At 34.8% G+C, this 6352-nt stretch overlaps 1 pseudogene; it reads left to right on the forward strand.

Annotated features, from left to right (window-relative positions):
* Positions 1-2992: 2992 nt before the first annotated feature.
* On the forward strand, positions 2993-6112 carry LOC114166584 (annotated as a pseudogene).
* The last annotated feature ends 240 nt before the right edge of the window (positions 6113-6352 follow it).

Below are 6352 nucleotides of genomic sequence, written 5' to 3' on the forward strand. Positions count from 1 at the left end.
TAGAACAACCACAAGAAATAGTATTAAGAAGATCTCACAGAGATAGAAAGTTTGCTATTTTGAATGACTATGTGGTTTATCTACAAGAGTCAGAAAATGACTTAAGTATTGATAATGATCCAATTTCTTTTTCAGAAGCCATTAATGGTGATAATTCTGATAAGTGGTTAGATGCCATGAAAGATGAGCTTAAATCAATGGCACATAATGATGTATGGAACCTTGTGGAATTGTCATAAGGATGCAAGAGAGTTGGGTGTAAATGGGTCTTTAAGACTAAGCGTGACTCTCAAGGCAATATTGAACGTTACAAGGCCCGTCTTGTTGCCAAAGGTTTTACTCAGAAGGATGGCATTGACTATAAGGAAACATTTTCGCCTGTTTCTAAGAAAGATTCTTTTAGAATTATCATGGCATTAGTAGCTCATTATGATCTTGAGTTGCATCAAATGGATGTTAAAACTGCTTTTCTGAATGGGGATTTAGAAGAGGATGTCTATATGGACCAACCGGTGGGGTTCGCTGAAGAAGGAAAGGAGCACATGGTGTGTAAACTTAAGAGATCGATATATGGACTTAAACAAGCTTCTCGACAATGGTATCTTAAGTTCAATGATACTATTGTGTCCTTTGGATTTAAGTAAAACACCGTTGATCGGTGTATATATCTGAAGGTCAGTGGGAGTAAGTTTATATTTCTGATTCTATATGCTGATGATATCTTGCTTGCGACTAATGATCTTGATCTATTAAGTGAGACTAAGAGGTTTCTCTCTAATAACTTTGAAATGAAAGATATGGATGAGGCATACTATGTGATAGGAATAGAAATATTCCGTGACAGATCATAAGGACTGTTAGGTTTGTCTCAGAATGCATATATTAATAAAGTTTTAGAGAGATTCAGAATGGATAAATGTTCAACATCTCCTGTTCCAATACATAAAGGAGACAAGTTTAGTCTCATGCAATGTCCAAAGAATAATTTGGAACGGAAACAGATGGAAAATATCCCTTATGCATCTGTTGTTGGGAGTTTGATGTATGCTCAAACATGTACGAGGCCAGATATTAGCTTTGCAGTTGGTATGCTTGGTAGATACCAAAGTAATCCAGGTCTGGAGCATTGGAAAGCTGCAAAGAAAGTTTTAAGATACCTACAAGGAACAAAGAATCACATGTTTACTTATAGAAAATCTGATCACCTTGAAGTGATAAGTTATACAGATTCAGACTTTGCCGATTGTGTGGATACAAGAAAGTCTACATTTGGTTATGTGTATCTTTTAGCCGGAGGAGCGATTTCATGGAAAAGTGCGAAGCAGTCTGTCATTGCTGAATCCACCATGGAAGCTGAATTTGTGGCATGCTTTGAGGCCATAGTTCAGGCTAATTGGTTGCGGAACTTTATTTCAGGACTTGGAGTAGTCGACAGTATTTCCAAGCCGCTGAAAATTTATTGTGATAATTCCGCAGCAGTCTTCTTTTCTAAAAACGACAAGTATTCTAAAGGTGCTAAACATATGGAGTTGAAATACTTTGCAGTTAAAGAAGAAGTTCAGAAACGTAAAGTGTCAATAGAACATATTAGCACAGATTTTATGATTGCTAACCCTTTAACAAAAGGGTTATCGCCCAAATTGTATGCTGGTCATGTAAAGAATATGGGCATTATGTCTACTAGTGAATGTTGAATGTTAATGTTTTGAATGTTTATGTGACACTCTGAGCTCCCTTATGTATAAATTTCTGAAATCTGTGTTTTCTTCTTTATGTTTATGCATGCAAATTATGATGAAGAAAACAAATTATGTTATGTTATTGCTTTGTAAAATGACATTATGTTTGAACCCATTATGGACTTCTCATTTTTTAAGGTCATATTAAGGAGAAAGAGATGATATAGTAGTACATGGAAGGGATCATGTCGATCAAATGATGTGTGACCGCCATGACTCTTATTATTTCTGTATCTTTAATTATGAATAATGATGGAACCAATTTATACAAGGTCTTTTATTGCGCATTATGTTTATGTATTAAATCACATAATGTTATGACATCATATGAGTCAAGTGGGAGAATGTTAGAATTAATTAACGAATTAATTCTATTAGTGACTCATTTGAAATATTATGATGGGCCCAATTGTGATTTAATAAAATATAAAGGCTTATTGGTTATTATTATGGGAAGTGATATTAAAATAACATAAAGATAAAGATAAAATAAAACCAACTTGATGGACATTGGTTTATAAAAGGAATTGGGGTTCTGTCTCTGGCCATAAGGTTCTTTTCACAGTAACCCATCAAGAACGTGTGAGAAGAGAAAGAAAGGCAAAGAGATAGATTGGGAAACGGTAATTGAAGAGCACACAAGATTACAAATTTGAAGAACGCATATTCATAGAATCTCTCATGGATCAAGGTTAGTACTCTGTTATGTTTTATCGAGTGAGAATCATAACTCTTAAAGATCCTTAATTGTTTTACATACCTACCTAAATTGGCTCCATACGGAATGGTGTCACCTCAGTCCCCAATGTCTCATAAACAAAACATGCCAACCAAGAGTTGTACAAAATTCTTAAAATCCAACTTGTACGTCTTTTAGACAATTTTATATAATGTCAATTGGCTTTAGGAAAGCAAAACAAAGCCTCTTTACAGCTAAATTCAGTCCTTGAAATTGCTACAGACATTGTGTCATCAACAATATTTGGACTAGGCTCCGTGACAATCAATATCACTCTGTTTCATAAATATTTTCATAGACACAAAGAATGAAAAGGGAGATATACTGAATATCTTTAATTAACTCAAATCAACGTATTCAGTCTCAACCGTTGAATTTGTAATTAATATATCCACGGTGAATTTAGATGGTGGGTACATTCCCTCCATGTTAAAAAATTATAGAAACATGAACCTTATCTTTAAAAGAGCGTCTTCAATTTCTACCATCGAATTTTTAACTAATGTATCACATATCTAACGGTTAATTTTGAGGGTAGGTATTTCACAGAGCTACGCAACTTAAAGGTCGACTGAAATTCCTTTCCTTTCTGAGAAATAATCACTTGTTTGCTGTTGAAATCATGGCATTAGCCGTTGTAGGTGGTGCAATCCTTTCTACTTTCATTGATGTTCTTTTTGACAAACTAGCTTCCCCTGAGCTTGTCAACTTCATCCGGGGAAAAAAGCCTGACAAATTGCTTCAAAAGATGAAGAGCCAGCTGCTTGTGGTTAAAGTCGTGCTTGCTGATGCTGAGCAGAAACAAATCACAAACTCCAATGTCAAAGAATGGCTCGATCTTCTCAATGATCTTGTCTACCAGGCTGATGACTTACTTGATGAAGTTTCTACTAAAGCTGCTACTCAAAAGGAGGTAAGCAATTCCTTTTCTCACCTTTTCAAAAGGAAAAAGATTGTTAATATTAGTAAGTTGGAAGACATTGTTGAAAGATTAGATGATATTTTAAAACAAAAGGATAGTCTCGATTTGAAGGAGATTGCGATGGAAAACAATCAACAATGGAATGCTCAGACAACATCTCTGGAAGGTAGATATGGTATGTACGGTAGGGATAAAGACAAGGAGGCCATAATGAAGTTGGTGTTAGAGGATAACAGTGATGTAGGCATGGGTGGGGTTGGGAAAACAACTTTGGCCCGATCTGTGTATAACGATGGCACATTGAAGGCATGGATTTGTGTTTCTGATATATTTGACATTGTGAAAGTCACAAAAACTATGCTAGAGAAAATTACGCAAAAGCCTTGTAAATTGAGTGATCTAAACTTAATTCAACTTTACTTGCTGGAGAAGCTGAAAGGTAAAAAATTCTTGATTGTCTTGGATGATGTTTGGATCGAGGATTGTGATTGCTGGAGTAGTCTTACAAAACCATTTCTAAGTGGGATTAGGGGGAGCAAAGTTCTCGTGACAACCCGCAACGAAAGTGTAGCGGCTGGAGTCCCTCTTCATACTGTTGAAGTATATCATTTAAAACAATTGTCAGATGAAGATTGTTGGTTGGTGTTTGCAAGCCATGCATTTCCACCCTCAGAAGGCAGTCACAATAGAGAATCTCTAGAAAAGAAAGCACGCAATAAGGGGATTGGAATAATGTACTTGAAAGTGACATTTGGGAACTTCCCGAAACTCAGTGTAAGATTATCCCAGCACTCAGGATTAGTTACAATTATCTCCCTCCACAATTAAAACGATGCTTTGTTTATTGTTCACTGTTCCCCAAGGATTATGAATTTCAAAAAGATAAACTAATATGGCTGAAGATCTTGTAAAACCATCAAGGAAAGGAAAGACTTTAGAAGAGGTTGGTCAGGAGTATTTTGACGATTTGGTTTCAAGATCGTTTTTCCAATGTTCTTGGAATTGGGGTAATCATTTTGTGATGCATGACCTGATGCATGATCTAGCAACCTTCCTTGGTGGGGATTTCTATTTCAGTGCAGATGAACATGGAAAAGAATCCAAAATTGATAGAAAGACTCGCCATTTGTCTTTTACAAGATTAAGTGATCCGGTCTCAGATACCGAAGTTCTTGACAGGGTAAAATTTTCGAGAACTTTCTTACCAACCTATTTTCAGTATTCTCCCTTCAAAAACAGAAAGACACCATGTATTATAGTGTGGATGCTCAAGTACTTGAGGGTTTTATCATTTTCTTGGTTAGAATGTCAGCTTGTTCTGCCGGATTCAATAGGTGAATTGATCCATTTGCGTTATCTAGATCTCACTTCTACAGGTATAGAAACACTGCCAGAGTCATTGTGCAATTCGTATAATTTACAAACTTTGAGGTTGTCTTTTTGCTCTAGGCTGACTAATTGCCTAGTGCAATGCAAAATCTAGTAAACTTGTGTCATCTTGAAATTGGTAAAAGTTCCATAAAAGAGATGCCTAAAAGAATGGGGAAACTAAATCAATTACAGAAATTGGATTTATACATTGTGGGAAAGCATAAAGAGAATAGCATGAAAGAATTGGGAGGATTCCCAAATCTCCATGGCCGGTTTACTATTAAGAAATTAGAGAATGTTACTAATGGTGAAGAAGCATTAGGAGCAGGGATATTGAATAAGAAGTACATTAACACTTTACACTTGCGATGGTCTTTATGTAACGATAGTAACATAGAGTTTCAAATTGAATTAGATGTACTGGGCAAGTTACAACCTCACCAAGACCTGAAATCCCTCAGAATAAATGGTTATAATGGAACAAGATTTCCCATATGGATGGACAATTTATCCTACCGCTACATCAAATCTTTGCATTTAAAAAATTGTAACAATTATTCATTAAAAATTGCAAAAAGCTGGAGAATATCGCTGGAGAAAGGCTGCAAAAACGATGTCACGTAAAGGACCGTCAAATTTGGCCTAAAATCTGCCATGTCCGTGGGATAAAAGTTGACGGTAGATGGATTTAGTGAGGAAGAATGATGAGCAGGTAATTCTCCTTCTTTCACTTACGTAATCACCATATAACCATGACAAACTATTTTTGTCAATGTTGTTTTTCATTTCATTTCATGTTAACTTATTTAATTCTTGAGTTTGATACTTTTAACTGGAATTGCAAGGTTAAACGAAACCTAACTTTTATTTTATTTATATTTTATTTATAGTGATGTCATTTTAATTTAAAAGTACTCACTGCAGAAGTAAGTATAGCACTTTTTGTTATTCATATCAGTTTGTCAGTGTAGTCAGTACCAAGATTTTTCTTAGTATTTTGTAGCGCACACACTGAAAATGCCGCATCCTCTTCAACCGCTAGCCATTTCGAATTCTCTGTTTGACATATGTGAAAGTTTTGTTTTTCTCAACAATTGTAGATAAAGACGGGAGAGGGAGCAATCAAAAAATTGAAGAGAAGAACACTGATCCATGGCTGTGTTATAGCACTGCAAACACTAGAGAAGTATGATACATTATTTATCATTCTCTTCAGTTTTGTCATGACATCTAAAACACGGAAAAAATCGTCACTGTTTTTTGTCCAAATCCTTTAAATGTATAAGGATAATCATATCCAACCATCAACAAAATATTTAAATATAATTTGTAATTTAATCCAATTTAAAAGTAGAAAATGTGTGGTTAGCAATAATACAATATATAGCATTGAAATATCGAATAAATTACTCTTTTTCCTTAACTTGAATTATATTCATGGATAACTATAATCCCGATAATACTACTATGTTTATGTTAATGTTAGTTATTATCCATAATTATATTTAATTAAGAGGTGTTTGAATATGAAATATTATTACTGTAAAGAAAGATCAGTATAAAATTTTGAATGGAGGATCG

This window comes from Vigna unguiculata, chromosome 10 (genome assembly GCF_004118075.2).
Source record: "Vigna unguiculata cultivar IT97K-499-35 chromosome 10, ASM411807v1, whole genome shotgun sequence".
Classification (NCBI taxonomy): domain Eukaryota; kingdom Viridiplantae; phylum Streptophyta; class Magnoliopsida; order Fabales; family Fabaceae; genus Vigna; species Vigna unguiculata.